Genomic DNA, 21,088 nt, shown 5'->3' with positions numbered 1-21,088 from the left:
ACTGTTCCTAAAGTGCTAATAAGTATTGGTTACAGATGACTAGACATAAGGTGTTTCATTAAGTTTTTAAATTTATTTATTGCCGATATTTCGACCCAGTTGCATGGATCGTGGTCACGGCGAAACTGAACGCCATTTATATTTAAAAAACGCATATCATGAGTACCCGTTACATAATAATTTTTCTCAATTTCGCGATAATTTTAGTCTAAAATCATATAGACATAAGGGGATTTAATAAGGACATAAGGTAATTAAATTTTCTAGTTGTTTATTAGGGAATTTCGTCCAAAAGATGAGTAACAGCGTTTTTATATAAAATTAATTAACTGCTATCACCATCACGCATTGTCAAAAGCGAAGTCTATTCAAAACACTGAGTGCGGTGGTTGGGAGTAACCACTACCCGCTCTCCCCTCAAGCCTTGCGTCGTGCCTTCAGCGCTGAATAGCCGGTGTCGGCAAGGCGAGCGCCTACCGCTGCATATTTATGAACCGCCTCAAACACTATAAATAGTTGATACGAGCCGCGGCCTCGCCCGTAATGGAGTAAATACAACCGAGAGACTGTAATTTGCGCTGGATGTCAAACACTGTTGATGCATGAAAACTACGCGGCTAAATGGCATTTTTCAGGTGTCGTCCCCGCTAAAAATGAACGTTAGAGCCTTAGAATCGTTAATTAGAGCTATTTTATGCGGTTCCCGTTGATATTCTTACGTGGCCTAATGTTTTAGTTCATAGGTATTTGATTTTACTAAAAATCGACATATTTATTGACGGTAACTATAGAGTAGGACATAACAAATGCCATAATACCTATATTAAAAATCCTTAAACTCATTTTAAGTCCTACTTCCAAAGTGCCATTAATACCACTTAGTAGTACCACTACTATATACTATTTGTATCTACTATAATCTTTAGTATACAAACTAAATTTCCCTTCAATTCGAATTTACATTTGACAAAATTTCAGAAATTTTAAGATCATACGAGTATAAAGACATATAAAATTATATAAAAATAAAAAGTGGTCCATTGTAACCTGAATAGGAATATTTCTTAAGGAATTTCCGAGTACATGTAAAAAGTAGGCTACAGAAGTTATACTTAAAGTAGAAAAGTAAATACATACACGTAGTTAAGTAGCTTATGTAATTCCGTCATCACATTGTTGCTAAAGCATCGGGTCATTATATAATTATGCGATACGAAAGTCTGACAGATTTAATTCCATGTTCCGCAGGTCCAATTAGTTCCACATATGTACCTATATAATGCTATCAACACCGCTGTATTGCTTTGCAGAAAACATATCCGCTGTTTCAGACATGATGTATAAAGCCCGGTAAACGTCGGGCCGACCTGCCGAGCCCACTTCGCCGACGCCTGTACCGACCGATATAGCTTAGATAAACGCGCACATAACTATGCAAACTACTTCTCCGAAGATGACCTCGTATACAAACGTCTTAAACATACAACAAAGCAACGAAATACAAACTTTAAAACGCGGGACTCAACGTTCTATTTCCCGCTAGAAGCCAGTCAATGATATTCACAAAGGTCGTGCCACTCTACACAGTCCACCATTAGCTAGGTACATACCTGTAAGTGTGGTGAGAACGCGATGTGAATACGGTATGGGCGTTGTAGTGAGCCTAAAAAATTAAAGCCGCCGACGATACTTAGAATGCTAAATAAAGATTTGAATGGCCCGGAACGCTCTCCGCAACGCCGTGTCGACTTAGGCGCGTCACGTCTGCGGGTTAATTTTTTTCGGCTCGAAAGTCGGACGTGCTCGGCGACTTCCTTTCAATGTAAAGTGGAATCGATTAATGAGCCCCAGTTTCAAATCGCAGTCGGGTCACACACCTATTTACCTTTCATCGAAACCGCTTGTCAATAACGTTTCCCTCGCATGAATATTTAATCCGGTGATTTAGAATTTTTGCCGATAAAATATCACATTGGCGGTGGCTGGCTCGGATTTACCGCTCCCAATAAATCTGTTTTCACTCCGCTTCTGAGAGACTAATGCTCGTGGATGTCCAATAACATAATTTTGTGGAGACAGAGGACCGAACGTCCAGGCACTCGCAACGTTGTGAACGAAATCAATTTTCTGGAGCTGAATGCGAGTGTACAATTCTGCTTTATCTGCGGAAGGCGTTGGCGGTCGCCGGATTTAGGGTTCAATGGAGAGCGGGCGAGGCGGCGAGTGTGAATTTTAGTGAGGTGCGGCGGTTTTGCAGTACGAGTAAACTGGGCAGTGGCTGGCCGAACGTGCTAATCTGCGTGGAGTGTCGCGTGTGATTGGGCAGACGTCGATGTCCAATTTTCCGGTGGCGGCGGCTGCATTAGTTGGTCAGACAACAGCAGTCCGACGACTAACGGATATATTTGAATACCTTTGCACGAACACGAATTATAAACTGCACGTTCCCACGTTACGTGCTAACGACGTCGTTATATTTACGTGTGATTGGCTCGTTATTTGTAGCTATCTTCATCAAATATTCTCGTATTTTCCGTAGAGCACATGGTATTTTAGTGAAACACGCATTGCAAATACAAAGATACATGAGCTTAAATTAAAATATAACTTTAAATAACTTCGCTTAGATAATATGTTCTTTAAAAAATATAAATGTACGAGTATTTTTTATAAGAACGTAGATACTAATAAATTTATTGAATCAGTAGGTAAATGAAAAAGGTTTAAAGACACATTTTTAAGTAAGTTAAATATATCTTTTTAATTTACTCTCTTCTTTGTCTACCTCTGTCTGCCTTATTTCCTGTAATTAGTGGTTGCCTACATAAACTGATATAAGTACAACATTATAAAACAAACAAAAGGCGAGCCCACTGAGTTTCTTACCGGATCTCCTGAGTTAAGGACGTGTTCCGAACCGGGAGTTGATTAAAAAAAATACAATTTATAACTTGTCCTATTAGACTGTTTAATTAATTAAATAATACTAATTGACAGACTCACTCTTAAACCAGTGGTTCAGGATTTAGATATAAAATTATGCGTAGAAGTTAGGTAAAGTCCGCGCCAAACTGCTAGTCCGCTAAGTTGTTGCGCATAACAAGCATATATTCGTAGCAACGTAAGGGCATACTAACGCAGCTATGTACCCATGGGCGGTAGCGAGCAGCGGACGGGTGCCTAGAGAGGTCCCGCGCTGTCTTTGTCCCGCTAATATCTACAATTTTCTATTCGACGCGGGTCGTTTCTATATTCAGAGCGGACTAGCAGTTTGGCGCGGACTATATATACCTACCTTTTGTAATTAAATACAAGGAATGGATTTTTAAAAAATAATTTGCTAAGCAAATAATGGACTTGAAGAAAACATGCAGCCACCTTAATGTCAATTTGTATTCGCAAATACATCCCGGCGCGCAAACAGTGGCGCAGCATCTCTCTAATGATTGTTTACGGAAGGGGCTAGTTGCCGGTAATGCAATATTAATGCAATTCATTAAACGCTCGATTCAAGTGTGCAGCCCCTTTACCGTGCTTGTTACGGAATTTTATTTGATTTGCTTTCGCATTTTATTTGGGGAGCAAATCGTGGAAATATAATACCGTTTTAAACGAAATCATGAATTAAAACGGTCTTGACGATGCGCTAACAAAATGAAATTTATATTAAATTAAACCCTGCTAATTATTCGTATGTATATTAAAATTAAGTGTCTGTATGTGATTTTAAAATAATTGTATTTAAAATGTGACACAAAACAACCAGTAATACAAGAACTATATCATAATTTGAATATCTGCCTCACCGGGGATTGAACCTGGAACTGCAGCCAGATAATCTTGGTTTAGCCTGATGTTAAGTCAAGTGTACAACAATGTAGACTTCAACCACAGTCTTTGCCACTGTAGGTACGTACAGCAACAAGGACTAAGCCTTTCCCCGTAACATCCGTACATAGTACCTACCTACTGGGACGTAAATGGGTTACAGGACGTTATATAGTACAGCGTAGTATATAATATACCATATATATATGTTGGTGTGGACGGTTTTAGGTTGATTGAAAATGGCGTCCGCATTCAAGTAATTTAGTACGTGAATATTACTGTCACAATTATGTCTACAACGCCTGTAAATTAGAACATGTATTCCCTGAAATAGATGATAAGTTGTAAACACATAATATTTTAATTAAACATAATAATTAATATATAATATTTAGTATCTTGTTACAACCAGCAACAAGGACTAGTTCTGAAAAAAACCTATTTAGTGATTAAATGCCTATAGTTTAACATTGTTTTATTTTACTTAGGTCTGTTTCATTAACCGACTTCAAAAAAGGAGTAAGTTACTCAATTCGACCGTATATAAGTTTTTTTATATTTTATTTCAATGGTTTTGAAATTTCATGTTTATTTCCATTTCGGAATAAAGTTAATACAAATCAACGATTCAATATGGCGTTAATAATTTACCGAAAAACATACGCCATTGAATATGTAAGAATCATAACACAACCCGGGGCGGCTGGAATTAATCTCGGCAAAATCGAGAGATCGCCTGCGGGCCCCATTATACCGTTGAGTAAAAATATATGAGGCGAAGGAAAGAAACCAAACATATGCCGGGTAAATATTTGGACTGGCAACACGGCCGGTGCGCCCCGCGCCGTTACGTCATTGTTCTCGATCGATTAGCCCTCGGTGACGTCGCCTGTTCCGTAACACTTGCGTTTATCCCCAAAGTTTTTTCGACTGTTACGTAACCAACAAGTTTTCCTCCTATTTTCATTTGGTCACGTTCCGTTTTATAAACTCTCGTCCTTATAAATAACCCGCTCAAACTTCGCAACTTTTTTCTGCATTTCATAACAAATTGGGATCAATTGAAGCGTAATGCGAATCGTAATCGACTCCACCGTGAGAACCTCGCGCCGATATGACTCCCTGATCCAGAAAAACATATTTTCTACAAAAAATAAAACTCCAATTGCCGGCCCGGGGTGTATAATAGTGATTGAACTAACCTGTCAGCCCCATGTTAAGTGGTTTTGAAGGAACCTCACGGCTATTGTCCGGATAACCAGTAGCGTGTTTTCTCGGTAAATGTTTGAATTGGTACCGGTGTACTTATTTATTGATATAATATACGGCCGACAATAAATGTGTGTTTGCGTTAAAATTTCGCTGCCTCGTGGGATATTTTCGTAGGACTAATCCGTTCTCGTGGTATTTCGTGAAGGTATTATTGCAGTGTACTTTTAACATGAAAATACTTTTAAAGGTAGATGTGATTGAGTCAGCAGTCAGTAATGATGATAAGTTGAATCAGCTCGCAAATGGGACTTTACGTGTGCGAGGCGTGTTGATATAAATCATCGGCGTGAATGACGTAAAAAATGGACGTCCCTTCGCAACACCGCTCATCATCGGTCTATTCGATTTATCATCGAGCATCGCAACTCTCAATTTCAATCGAGACGCAAGTCGCATCCGAACGATTCAATCGCGCATATGTTCCTTTGTCCGCGGCACAATGGCGCGCCTGTACTGCGTGCTATTCAACAGCCACAAAAGTCTGTTTTCGCTAAACTCCTTGTGTGCTGTAACATTGACCTATTGAGCCAACAGGTGAATCTCACAAAGCGTTTGTTTGGGTGTCTCCGTTGAATTAACGCCCTTTGCTCGTCTCTGCTCTGTACTCGCGTGTCGCGATATTTTCATTTAACACCTCGTGTACTTAAAATGTTTAAATACAGTTTTTCTATAGGTACTACTCTTCTTATCATTATGTTTCTTTAATACTATACTTATCTTATCTTTATACATTTACAGCAGTCCCAACTTGTCCCACTCCAGGGTACTGTAAGTATAAACCCGGAAAAAGATAAGAAAGCAGTGCACAATTACAATATGAACTATTTTTTAAGCTTAACCAAAATAGTACCTAAGTATACAAAAGTATTTGTTTATTTATAGTACAAATCAGTATACGAAAATTTCACAGATAGTAATTCCGTGGATTGATTCCCAAGTTTTACCTTATCATACTATGAAAATTGTAGTGATGTTAAATAAAAAACCTAAAAAAATTAAAATAGCCATAGGCAGGCAAGTACATACCTACACAAATGATTAATAACCTAGTCACATTAAAAGTAATATTGCATAGAAATCAACTCCAGCAAATCACATTATTACATAACACAACTTAATATAAATAGCCTCTCGTAATTTGAAAATTACTCGCTTAATTTTGCAGTTCACTTCCCGCCACATATGCTTAGTGCTATCGATATACCAATTAATTAATCGTTCCACGCTAATTATACAACACAAGTGCCAATACGGATGGTCAATGCCTCAAAGGGTTATATCTATATAATAGAACATCCAAAATCTATAGCACATAACATTGGTGCTTATGGAGGCGCAGTCTCGTCTATAGTATAGACAGAGTTTTTCAAAGTGGGTAAGCGTTTGGGGGTACTCCAGTTAAACGTAAGTAGAATGGAACGCAAAAAAATGTACGCAGTGACGGTTGTTTAACTATATCACGAGTGCAATCGCAATCAAGCATATATGTCTATAAAGGATAGTGGAAGTGCAATTAAATCAAAGCATTTCTTTTCTTGTAGTCGACTTAATTTGCGACATGATACAATCCTACCTATCACATTATTTATCAATACACATCTATTGTTCATCCTATTATTCTCCGTTACAGTACTTCTTATTTAACACAACTAAGTTGTTCGATTAAAAAATATTATATTGTGGTTTTATATAAAGCATAGGACAATAAATTTAAAAGAGATTCGTCGTTGTTTTAAAACTAGAGTAGGGGTTCAAAGAGTTAACATTTGAGAAACAGTGGCCTGTACAATACATAGGTCGGTTTGAACGCGTGGTATTCAAGACATTGATCTTGCTCACAATGCTTTGTCCTGGTCAGTGACTGGTGAATGGCCTCTCAAAGGAGAGTTGCATGTACACAACAAACTGTATTTCTGTGACAAACTTATCAACGTTTTATAAGGATGTCGAGTTTAGTTTAAGTCTTTGTAAAGCCGGAGATAAATCAATTTGTAACCTTATGAAGGTGTGTGTTGCACAGGTTTTTAAGTCAGTAAGATTATTACGAATCAATAGTACTAATGTTACATTAAGAGATTTTCGCAATGATACAAATTGGCAATTTGTTTAACATTCAAATGATAATATTGTTCAAAATTATACTTAAATCATAAATTACTTATCAATTCATTATAATTTTACAGAGATATAGAACAGATACCCGAATATCTTTCTGTAGACGGACAAAAATTAAAGTATTGAAAAGGAGTAGAATTCTTCATTGTTCGACTTAAAATAAGGCACCATCACATATTTCTCCCTTATAACAGCAGTATTAAACTGTGTCATTTTCTGGTTTCAAGGGTAATGAGAAAATATATTATAAGACATTCCAAGTTATTTTTCATGGATAGCAACGCATCTATGGTATTCTCAGGTAGAATTCTAATCGTATCTGGCGTATAGGTGTCCATAGGCTGCAGTTGCCACTTACCATATTTTGCTACTTTATTTATATTTACTTACTTATATTTAAAATTACTTATATTTGCTCTAGCACTTATCACCCTCTATATTACTTATGTACAAAATAAGAATACTAATATACAATCTCCTTTTCATACTCATCTAGTCTAGAAAATTTTTAGGTAATAAAAGCCTCTACAATTTTTAATATTGCTCCGAAAAATGGATTAGAAATATTTCAATATTTTATCTTAAAATTCATATAACGTATCAAACAACCCTAAAATGCCTTTTCTTACACAAGATATACCTCATTCACTGTTCATATCTATTCTGAAATAGTTTGGATAATGAAAGCACCGACACGAGGTCTGATTTGAAATGAGCTCTATGGTAATTTCTAATTTGGGCTATCAATGCAAAAAGCAAAAATTGCATAGTGATTTAAATTCAACAAGATTACCTACCTGTACCGGTACTTCAATTATCTCATCATCTCAAACTCATGTAGTGTATAAAATGTTGGGTATTGAAAGCCTCTACAAAATTATTTCCTTTTCTACGAACAACGGTAAAAATATCTCAATATTTTATCTTAAAATTCATATCACGTATCAAATAACCCTAAAATGCCATTTCTTACACAAGATATACCTCATTCACCGTTCACATCTATTCTGGAATAATTTGGATAATGAAAGCCGCGGCGCGTGACCGCGGGCCTCGCGGTTGACGTTTTAATTTCCATTCACATTCGTTGAGCTATATTCGCGGGCATTTCCGGGTTACTGGCGAGATGGTTTGTACCTGTCTATTGTGGAAATACGAGGCTTGTTGATTTTGGTACTTTACGAAATTACATCACATTTAAATTTTAATCATAATTTGGATTTTTTTTTTGTATTTATAGATAAACGATGAGGCCGACGGGCTAGCTGATGGAAAGCAGTCGCCAATGCTGGCTTTGGAGGATAGCTCTTTTTGCACCTTTTTTGAAGAGCCTAATGAATAATAATATGCAATTTCTCATTGAAATAGAAGCAGCAATACAATTTGGTAGCAATGCCTAGAAGATATTTATTATCCAATAAATTTTGGAGACCTATCTTAATAGAGTTAAACGACTTGAAAACATCCACTAACTTGTACCCGCTTCCAGCAATCCTTATTAGAACAGTGAGATAGATACGCTCCAGTTATAGACAGACCCATACCAAGCAGGGCTATATGAAAAGAATTTAAACGAAATGAGAATAAAATAATTTATAAAAAATGAAGATTCATAAGTCCTACTACCTCTCGTTTCGAGCGGAGTTTGGTCGCAGCGAAAAATAAACGCATTCGTAGCGAGCTAAACGGGCAATGTCGCCAGTTATTATCATAATGATGTGCAGTATATACTCACTGCTTTCGAAATTTAGACCTCGCTGCGTCTCGTAAATATAGTATCTGCTTGTAGCCTGAGACGTTTGTTTAAATGTGTCATTTATTTTGTGTATCATGTCATTTGGTTTGTATATTATATATAATAAAACAAAACTTTTTCTAGATCCAATTTACTAGTTTTATTGTTCACGCGCAAAATACCACTCAAACGTCAACGTGCTTTTTTATTTTTTTTATGCTTACTCATACAATCATACCAGCCATTGACTATATAAATTACTTATTTTTATAAAAATAACATATCATGAAAATGACACAATATAATTAATTAAAACAATACTATAATTAAATTTGAATATATTTCTAACATGTATTTGCTTGTACCATGCGTATGAGTTTAAAAGGGCAATTGTGAATAAAGTGTAAATAACCTCGTTATTTATTACACTTCAATGACAATGTTCATTGTCAACTGGCAAAATATTGAATCCTTATATTTTTTTCGTATCAATGTCAACAATACAAATTGTTTTTGCTACCGAAAACTTCTCCGAAAATATTTTCTCCTGACTACGGAACCCTACACACCTTAAACAGTTCAAATTCCATCACGCACTTAGACTCACTTTTTAAAGATATTTTAGGTGATTCCAAAGAATTTAATGTCATTACCAAAACAATATTCGTAATAAAATAAATAAAATGCATCTTCAGTCATTGCCTTGCATTAAATGAGCTGCTTTTCTGCCGCCAAGCCCAGTTGAAAATAAAAAATGGAATCAAAGCGATCATCTGAAAAAGCGACAATGTGTCAGGACGTATCCATCAAAGTGTACGCTCAAAGAGTTATTCGGATTAAGAATAATTAGCCAATATGTCATTTTAATGTCACATGCCATCACGTAGGTAAAACGCGACGAAGAAAAGAAATAAAATGCATAAATATTTAATCCAACTTGAGTGTATCGTAAAAACTACAAGTCGGCATAACTCATGCGTCTTGGCTTTTGTGTTTTAAAAAATAAAAAGGGTTTAAAAAAAGAACATTAGTTTGCGCGGGATCAGTCATCCGCGGGTCTTGATGCGCGACACGTCTCGAAATCTCGACGTATTCGAATACGTCTTAACTATTCGCGTCTTTAGAATAAAACATCGTATTCATGAACGAAACAATATAAACTATGAACTTATAGCTATTAATAATAAGCTTCATGATAAAAATCCAACGCAATAGCAGAATTTCAGTCCAGTTTGAGTATTTCATGAATGAAACTCGTAATTTTTTTATTTCGTGCCATAGTAATTTAAAAAACGATAAGACGATAAGAATAATAAATGTATTTTCATTTACGAAGTAAGAGTACGAATCTATTTGGATATAGGTATTTATTTACTACTAGATACAACATACGTCAACTAAAATCATATATGTACCTATTTTCGTAGCTATTTCTTGCTAAATACAAACCAAATGTTAAAATCAAACAAGCGATATAGACACCGAATCATCTTAAGCGTTACTTTTCACAGTGCATTAAAAATCTCACACCTTAACATGCGATCATTACTCAATCTTTAGGACTCTGTTCTTTCACGTCCACACCTTTTTACGTAAACATCTCAAGTTTAAAACCATTAAGCAACCACCCACGGCCGTCAGGTCCGGTCGTCATGATTAATACTGACTCAACTCATTAGCTGAAGGGCTTAGGGACTGAGGTACTTAATCACTCGAACAAAGCACTACCTACGAGCAGCCGAAAGCATCATTCTTCGTCAGGAATGTGTTTGTGCGGTACAAGTTGGGAGCGGTAAGCGGGTGAAAGTCTCAAGCATAGTGTTACTGGCACCTGTAGTACATTACGGTTGTTTTCGTTGGTATAAGTTGGTATAATTGAAAATTCCCCTTGTCTACAATGTTTTGCCCTGTGTACAAAAATATCATATTTGATAGGAACGTATAATGTAGAATGTAGATACCTCAAATCTTAGAAATCTTAAGATACTAAATAGCGCAGTTTTATATTTTCCGAAATTACTGACCAGACCAGATTAAAATTAAAAATACACAACAATACACTGTGGCAGGCATATAGACAACTTGGCAAAAAATATATGAAAGAGAATATGATTGTTATTAATGTGTTTCTCAAAACCGTGAGAGGACTACAAACTCTCTCATGACCGTATTCTTTCTATTCTAAACTAAGACTGATATCCAATAGTGTGAGTAAAGATAACGGGTTGATAATAAGTACCTACATAATAAAAAAAAAACAGTAAAATAAAGTCTATGCCTCTCCGATCAACACTTGCGTCACATCATTAGAACGCGCAAAGGAATCGCATCCCTATCTCCGTGTTACTGTACGCAGCTTACTACTTAACTACAAATCCGTGTATTAACTATATCTACGCGTTTTACGTTTTGTCTTGGTTTTATCTTGGTTATTATATTTATTGTTATGTAACCCTTGCGAACTTGGATTAACTTACCAAGAAGCCATGCAAACTTCTAAAAAGTATTTAATACAGACGAGTTTGGAGAGAGCCAGTTACGAGAAAATGAAAATTATACTTTTGTATGTAGCGTTCAAACAACAAATAATAGAATTTGTTTAACAAGATATGGTATAGTACCTATGGAGGCATAGGTCTAGTCAAAGCGCATTAAATCGCGGTCGAAAACTGTGATATATAAACATTGTATTTAGAATTAAGTGTAAAATAGGTAAACATTTTATTATATATTTTCCAGTGTTTATGAGTACATTTTAGTTACAAAAGTTGAAATGAATTATTATTTAATGGATTCCATTATTAGAGTACAATTCAAAGTTAGTCTAACTAATCAAAAATCTAATAAAGCGACATCACATCACTTCAAAAATCAAATTACCGGAACTGTATTCACACTTTACAACTAAAATTAGAATGGCTAACGCACACAGCCTAATTAAAACAGTGCCTATTAATAGATGAGCAAAGACAAATTTATATGGGATTCAAAATTTCCAGCGAGCTAGCACGTCCGTGGCAGCCAGATCGGGCTGTTTAATTACCATAATTAATTAGATCCGCCGCAGACGTGAGCAGAATAGCGGATTGATGTCGGTAACATATCGACGCCATTACGAAGTGACGAGTATCGTATATTTTTAAAAGCCTGTCATTAGTACACTAGTTCCTCACTATTAATGTATGAGTCTAGTTGCGGGGAATATAAGGTTAATAGTGGATTGGTTGGCTGAGATGCAAGTTTTTGTGCCTGTAGCTATCACACCGCGCGATCAATCATCCTAAGGTAGGTGTGACTGTGATCTGTACCGCCGCTTCAACGTTTTGTTTATGAACCGTTACGAATGTCGTTGAGGTATGCTGAAGCATATGCAGAGGTATATTAAGGTTTTATATTGTAGTATGTACTTAGTTGGATAGTATGAATAGAATTTTAGAAGTAGAAATCTTAGTGTTTAAAGTATCACTATTCACTAACACACTTTCATCTGTTTTATAACAGAATTGTTATGCTGTTGGCTTATTAAAAGATAACGTCACGTAACTTTTCTCAGGTGCAGCAATTGATCTATTGTCGATTTCAGGAGGTATAACAACCGCTACACTACATGCCCCTCTAGTAAAAAGAGCATTTTCCTTAAAATAGTCACAAATATTAGGTTCCCTATACACACCCATAGGTACAGACTATACATAGGTATAAGGCACCTAATATAATTTATATGATTGATGTCATTATGGCTAACCACAAAGTAGATGGCAACTTACGATTTACAAAAATATTAGAACAAACGTAGTTTTTAACCAAAACAGCAAATATTAATTCACAGCATTTTAAAGATATTGTTATGAAAAAAAATCTATTAGCATCACATTCTCAGTACCACAAGAGGGGTTGCATGCAATCAATAAGGCAATTAGTGACCGCAGCAGTGGCGAAGCGGAGTGTTCTTGAGGGCACGTGCTCGCCCTCCTGCCGCCCTCGCTAATTGTAGTTTACTTCGCTTATTAGATATGTAGTGTGGTCTCACCGCGTGATATTATGCCGGTAAGATCGAGAAACTTGAAGCTATAAGTACTTTTAACAGTAGGCAGAAGGAAAGTGTCCTTAAAGTATTTCTGAAGTTTAAAATTTTTTATTGAATTTCTATATGCTATGTCATGAATTATAACATCTTAAGATAAAGAAATAATGATTAAAATCAATATTATTTTCTTTCACTTGTAGGCTGTACATTTATTAATAGGTTAATTATAACATTATATGTTTAAGTGTCATAACAAATTTACATACGTACAACATGCATACTCGTACATACATAGCGGTCGAATACATAGCCTCCTTTTTTGAACTCGGTTAAAAATACAAGAAAATTAATAACAAAATTATAGTCATTATGTAGCTCCTATGTAATAGGGTATCTTACTAGGTACCCTATTACATATAAGTACGTAATACTTTACGTACTTATAATTACGCTCTTATAAAGTTGTTACTCGTATGATTCATAATGAAAAAATGTTTGATAAGTTGTCAAGAAATTACTTCTGTGTAGGTATAACTATAACTAACAGTTCATAATTAATGAACACATTCCAATAATATTAATGTAGCCTTGTACATACATTGGATATGACTAATAAACTAACTTAAACATAAGTAATGGATAAGAAAATGGTATTTGTTAAAGAAATGATAAATCGTAGAACGGAAATTACACAGCCGCAAACAGTGACGTGCGGGGCACCGAGTGACACCGGGGTTCAATGTATGTCTAGGTAACTGTATAGTGTATACCTATAGATTTGTGAAGGTGACTGTACTGAAAACTTGTGTACACCAATATATAACTTGATGTGTTTGTTCATATTTTAAAGAAAACTCGAGGGTAGAAGTAAGCGATTTTTCTCTAACTATCTTTTACTCTTTCTGTTCTTTTTCTTTATCGATTAGGTGCATTATCATTACAAAACATCAAGCAAAACATTTTTATAGTTAACGAATTCGATAATAAAACCATGTTTTATTATCGAATTCGTTAACATACAACTTCATATTTCTTATTCATTAAAATTATTATAATTTCCTTGTTCATCTTATTTTCTGGACCAAGTAATTTTCTGACATACGGTACCCGCTATTAAAACACTCCATTTTCCTAAACGCCTTTCATTTACATAACACATGTATTAAATACAATTAGTGTTTATTTTAATTCGTTTAAATTAAGACTCCTTTACTCAAATGAATTTGGACCGAATCTCTACATCACTTTGCACCCATCTCCGATCATTCCCCACATTTACCCCAGCATCTCATATTTTGTCTCGGTCAAGTATCGACTAATGTGGCGAGTGACCCTCATTGCCTCCGGTTCACCGTCGATTAACCGTACCATGTATTTATTTAGGGTTCCGGCATCGTGGACCTTAATGTTGGTGAAAAATGACTGCAATATGCACATATATTATGCGATAAATTACGTTTCACTAGATATATAGGTAGTAGACAGTAGAGTATAGTAAAAAGAAAATGATATGGTAAAAAAACACTATAAAAAAAATAAGCTGTAAAGACCAAAATACTACGTTGAACTTGAGTTGCTCAACATTTTTATAGAGAAATAAATAAATTACAATAATGATACAATATATATTTTTGTTTACTACTAGCTTTCGGCTTATAAAAGTACTCGTGTTACAGATATACAAACAAAACTTGTTCAAGCGTCACTAAAATTAACTTCACATATATATTGAACATGATTGAATATATATAATATTGAATATATATAATAACATATTGAATATATTGAAAAAGCATTGAACATGTAAGACTCGGACCGTGGCAGACAAAGTCATATTTTTCTATTTAATATTCTGCCCTAACACGCGACTGGTACGCTCTCTGACTGTACATCTAAATAAATCGTAATGCGACAAATTTCACATAATCCACTAAAATACTTAAAACGTATACTAATTTAAATAAACTTACTACATATAACATACATTGAGTAAGTAAGATAAGATACATGCTGTTCTAATTTGCCGGACTACGCACAACGCAACCGAAGGGCGGCACACGGGGCGTTCCGGAAGCGTATTACTCGCCAGTGGTGGCCGGAAATCGACAATATATTGCGATCGGAACGCCGGCCGCCGCGTAAATAACTGTGATAAGGAACCGTATTTATGCCTTCGGGAACGTTGCTGCGTTAGACATAAATATAGGATTACTAGAGACTATAGAAGCTATAGACTTACCTAGTGAGTTACTTTAATTGGCCGTGAATACGATGCTTGGGGAAGTTTTAATAATAATTGTAACATGGTAAACCCAACGTGGTTATATTCGGGAGCTACCACAGCCACCCCGATGTCTATACATATAACATAGGTAAAACATAGGTAGAAAGGTAGCTAACACGTATGGAAATTAATATACATAAATCAATGATAATGATGAGTTTTTTTTTATAATATTGGAATTGCAAACGAGCTTTCCGTTCACCTTATTGTAAATGGTCACTGAAGGTCATGAACATCTGTAACAAACTCCATATAGAACATGTTTACCTGATGCTGCTGCATTGCCACTTCTTAGGACTAACATGGTCATTGGTCATCTCATGTAACTCAGCCGGTAACCCTTCCATCGACACGCAACTGTTTCACGCTAGAAATGTGTGTGGCGGTGGTTCCTCCCCGGTCAGTCCATACTGGCTCTACCACGTTCGAAATTATTCTTTTTTGTTCAAAACTGTTGGAATTTTCAAATTTTTTAATAAAGTTTAAGAATTAAGTTCCAGGAGGCCCCGTACTGCATTCGTTTTTTTATATTATAGGAGTAGCAGACGAACATGCAGTCCACCTGTTGGTAAGTGGCTACTGCCGCCCATGGACAACTGTAATCAACCCCAGATAAGATTAAATATTCCTGCCTGAAGTCGACCAGATGTGCCGCTGTCCCTGAGGACTAAGCTGGAACGCCTCGGAAATAATGTCTCCCCTACCACACCCTTCAAACCAAAACACAACAGTGCTTACTGTTAATAGGCAGAAATAGGTGTGCCGGAATCGAACCACAAAAGGTTCTACCACCTTCAAACTATAGGCATCTACGTTTTAGTTTGAATGTAAATCTACTTTAAAGGACCGACCAACTTCATTTTTTATTTTTAATAGGGCTTCATTTTCAAATGGGATTACTTTTTATTATAAAATAATTTCAATTGACTTCCAACTTTATACAATGAAACCTATCAGTTAAAACAATGTTGTTGTCATTGTCCAATAGTATTGAGTATCCAATTCTAACCATTATTACACTACATATTAGCAGAACATGGCCACTTGTTCAGACCTCTATTATTTCTTTGGTGAAGTCAATGAAATGTTGTAAATTACAATATTATTATAGGTCATGTTTCATAAGGATATTAATTACTCAAATTGGGTATTAAATATTCAACAAAAATACAGAACTTCCTTTTATGAATTCGGTTAAGTACTGTTTTTTTGGGCATTTTTAAAGGTAAAAGTAGAAAAGGCACGCAGTCCTCCTGATGATAAGTGGTCACTGTATCCTATGGACATCTATAACCAACTTCATGTAAATAGAACAGAAGTCCTACCAGAAGCCTTTTATATATGAGTTGACATATCTAAGGACTCAGATGGTCCCCTCTTATGTACCTAAATCAACTGGTAACCATTTTTGAAGATTGTCGTCATCAGTTGTGACGTCAGATATCTTCTTGTCTACAAATGACTCTACTACATAGTGGTGATATCCGTTACTCGTCCTATCAGTCCACATCTCGATGTTTACTACCTAATGCGGGGCAGTCGGGGCAGCGATGGACCGCGACATTTATTTTACGGCGTCCGGCTATAAAAGTGATCCACTGCCTGCATTCTGCTGTGCTGCCCACTACGGCGCCGATGTTTGTGTAAAGATACTGGAATGGGCTTCATTTTGTTTAATGGCCTGCGTGGAACAGTCACCATAGGATCGGTCGGGTTCGATTCCCGGTCACCTTGACATCTAAATGGAGTTAATATGGATTATATTCTGGGTTACGGTTACTTTTGTGTTCAAATTGGTATGCATCCATAGTTTTAATGACACATAGAATCCTAGTAACATGTTTTTCGATATTTTATTTGCTTGATATTATTTCGATATACGAGTACTAATGCTATTGTCGGGAAGGTTTATGTTAATAGAACCCTTCAAACCTAACTTATTATTAACTTATATAAATTACGGACTTCTAACAAATACAATACCTTCATATTACTCAAAACTAAAATTATAAAAAACGAATACTATTGAACTAAAGAACGAAAAGTACGAAAAATTATTTATTCACTTAAACATGCAAATGTTTTTATCTGAGTTGTTACTAAAATTACGTTTATAAACCAAATCACTTCCAGTATCTATACTTCCATGCAGTGTCCGAAATCCCGTCCCCACGGAAGTGATAAAGCTTTTTGGCTAAAAAAGCATTCGGGCGATGGCGCGGAAGCAAAGTGGAAATTTCTCACTACTCAGATAATCTTGAGATGCACGCGTAGGGTCCAGGGTTAGAGGTTATTGTTCCGCCGAGTGGAACGATAAGTCAAAATGTCCAAATATTGTTTAATGCAACGTTTTTAGGGTGTGTGCAGGCATATAAAAATATTGTTAGGTAAAACCGTATGCTACAGCTTCCCAAAGTACAAAGTCCCAAAGTACAGTCGCTTCTTATTTTTTACGCGGTAACAAAATATTTTTTTAGTTTAAAAAAACTAAATAACTTGACATAAAACATAGAAAGTGCGTCAATTTCCAGCTGATGGCAGCTCATGTAGACAATCACAAAAACAAATGAAAGCAAATGTCATATTGGAGGTACAATTAGCTTATAAGATGACAGTTCTTATAATATTACAAACAAGCTTTTCGATTGTATTTATTGAATCTTTACGTTTCGGCACTTTTGATAAAAATAGAATGAATAATCTAAATATAACTCAAAGTGACTGACTGACATAGTGATCTATCAACGCACAGCCCAAACAACTGGACGGATCGGGCTGAAATTTGGCATGCAGATAGATTTTATGACGTAGGCATCCGCTAAGAAAGGATTTTGATCAATTCTACCCCGAAGGGGATAAAATAGGGGATGAAAATATTACTTCGTAACGCGAGCGAAGCCGCGGGCAAAAGCTCGTAGATTATAAATCAGGTAACCGGCAATCTCGTTTTGACCAAAGTTGACTAAAGTTTGTGTGAGTCAACCTGTTTTCATGTTTATTTTTTAGAAAACTCGCGTAAAAGCCTCTCATCGCCGTCTTAAACTTATTACCACCCAAATGATTGCCAATATAACCTATTTATAAACTAAAGAACATATTAAAGGCTAACAATGTTACATTTATTGGACTTTTAAATCTTTTAATGTCTGAACGTCTGTGAGCTTAACAATAACAGGTTTTATGAGCAATCTTAACCCTCTATACAATGTAGTTAAGAAACAAATACTTGGCGGCCTTATTATTAATATCTCGTACAATAAGCACGTTTAAGTATCCATAATCAGAGAAGTGTAGGAATCAGTATAAAACAGTATCATAAAAACTGGGTCTGAATAAGTAGGTATATGAACCTATGATTCCCCGAAATTACATGCAATTAAACATTATTTATCAATTCCTGGAAGGCTGAAGCATTACATCAAAAATTAACTCCTATGAAACTACTAGCAATAGTGTAAGGTGGCATATATATTAAAGATGAATAAAAATTAGTTTCATAAGATTGAATCAGGGAACAATGTTGCAGTAAACTTGGTGGTAAGTGTTTAATATCGCACCTGGGCATCTGTAACCATTTCCATATACATAGAACAGGGGTTCCCGCTGAAACTGATCACAGATTCGTAGCCACGCCCGTCAGCAACGATGATCATCTCATTTGTAAGCTAGACGACATCCACACTCTTCCAGAGAAACGCAGAATTTAATAAACAAACAGCTTAAACTTATATTTTTGCAAAGTATCAATGCAAACTAAAAGCATATCATACTACGCTGGGAAATCAAATTAGCTTAACAATACATCTATTAGTTACCAATAATCCTCCTACCTCTCGTACTTATATAGAATTCAAAACAGGCGAACAAAAGGTTCAGATCAATTCGAGTTCGAGTGCACTCCGCGTTATTAAAACCAATAGACGAATTAAAAGAAATCCGTGACACCGAAAATATGCTTGTCGCAGTCTAGCAGACTATTTCAGATCTTTGTGAAAGGTCTGAGTTTACTTTATTATTTTCTTAATGTTAAAAGTTGCAAATGGGCATAACACACCGCTGCTCATGGATATATATACCAAATCCCCAATGCTAAGGATTGTACTTGAGGTTGATCTCAGCACTCCCGTTTCTTACAACTCATAGTATTTGTATCTGAGCACATCCTTTAATCACAATAGTTTCATTAAGCTGCTACAATAAATAAATTACAGGTGATATCACCTGATAATAAACGGTTAATAAGGTCCTGAATATCTGAAGTAACTCATTTACAAGGATCGTAACAGAATATAGCAACACTTATACATATACATTATTATACATATAACGTATCATGACAACGCAAAAAATATAATAAAATACGAGTTAAAATGAATAATATATCGAATGTAAGTTAAAAATCAAATTAAACATTTTCTTTGCAGATGAATTCAATTACTTAAAAAATATAATTTACTTCAAAACTCGTGCTTGTCGTGAAGTACCCAGGTCGTTCACGATTCGCTACGTTTTGGTATCTAGCTGCAACATATTGACAAATGAGCAGCGAGTAAAAAGGAAATGAATGTGATTCACAGGAAATAGGACATGATTCAATTGTCGACTGCGCGCATTCAAGCGTTACGGGCGGCACTAACTGTGCTCTCCGATGCTCGAATTAAATAGGCATAATCAAATATGTTATATACATGAACATTAATACTTACTTATTTTACTTATTTATTCTAATAAGCAAATCAATAGTGGTAAGCTCTATAATATTTTCTTATACATTAAGGATAATTAGTGCTATCGTATGGTGTATAAGTTTTTGTATCGTAAGCCTATATATGTGCGTGCTCTTGTGTGTTTTGTGTGTGTTACAAAATAATGTTTTACAACATTTTTGTTGCACTTATTTTAGATGCATAACATACTTATGTATATCAACTATGTTATAAAGAACTTGTTTTGTATATAGTTACTTACATTTGGAAAATAATTTTAATAAATATCTTTCTAACTTACATTATATCATCAGCATCCTCTTAGTGGTAAAAAATCCAATCCAATCTGAAACAATATAAGGTACAAAATTAAAATAATGATATAAAGAGATGGAATGTCATTAACTTTAGCTATGTTTTTAATGATTTTGATTAAATAACTAAATAAATTGTTAATTTAATAAACGATACAATTTCCTAGAATATGTTTTACTCTTAATGTTTTTAATTTTATTATCCTCTACAAAAACGAGCATCATTCCTCAATTCCATTAACACAAAGTACCTACAAACATTGCAATCAAAACAAAAAATCAAAGCGCTTGGTACTGAGTAGGAACCAAGTTTCTATTAGGAAATGATTTAGTCCGGGAGTCCATTCGACCCCACTTTCCCCGCAATTAGTTGCGCTCCGAACAATGTGCAGTGATTTTTAAATGATCACCCCAACGCCATCTGGCGTTCAAAGCACTACTAAGTAATATTGGTAATTGCTCTTCAATGGAAACGTTCCTAAATAAAACTCTCCGTGTTTTTATTTTTAAATTGAACAAGCAGGTTGTTTTACAGTTTTATATGTATGGAAAGGGGTAAGATCATCCGATTTATATTAAAAGTTTAATTAAACCTGTAATAGGCTTAAACCATTATTAATTTCCACTGGTGGACGCAGATCTTTTCTCACAACTGAGGAAGACCTGGAGCGTCGGTACTTAGTCCTCCACGTTACATCTTAACCAAATAACCTATATCTGAATGTGGTCATTCTGAGTTTGCTACCCGAATATGATAACAAATTAGTAATTCTTCGTATTAGATTTTTTATGTCACTATCTAAACAA

The 21,088-nt window shown here is 35.4% G+C and overlaps 1 long non-coding RNA gene across 1 annotated transcript in view; it reads right to left on the bottom strand.

The window, feature by feature from the left end:
- The window catches only part of LOC140748355 (uncharacterized), a 364,249-nt gene that overhangs the window by 211,250 nt on the left and 131,911 nt on the right, over positions 1 to 21,088 (bottom strand). The window contains exon 2 of the long non-coding RNA XR_012102943.1: positions 20,269 to 20,313. This is a non-coding gene — a long non-coding RNA (uncharacterized LOC140748355). The remainder of the gene's footprint in view (positions 1 to 20,268; positions 20,314 to 21,088) is intronic.

This window comes from Epargyreus clarus, unplaced genomic scaffold (genome assembly GCF_041222505.1).
Source record: "Epargyreus clarus isolate Ecla_fem2 unplaced genomic scaffold, WU_Ecla_fem_2.2 ptg000015l, whole genome shotgun sequence".
NCBI classification, from domain to species: domain Eukaryota; kingdom Metazoa; phylum Arthropoda; class Insecta; order Lepidoptera; family Hesperiidae; genus Epargyreus; species Epargyreus clarus.
The sequence above is the reverse complement of the archived record's forward strand: the minus strand, read 5'-3'. Positions and strand labels throughout refer to the sequence as shown.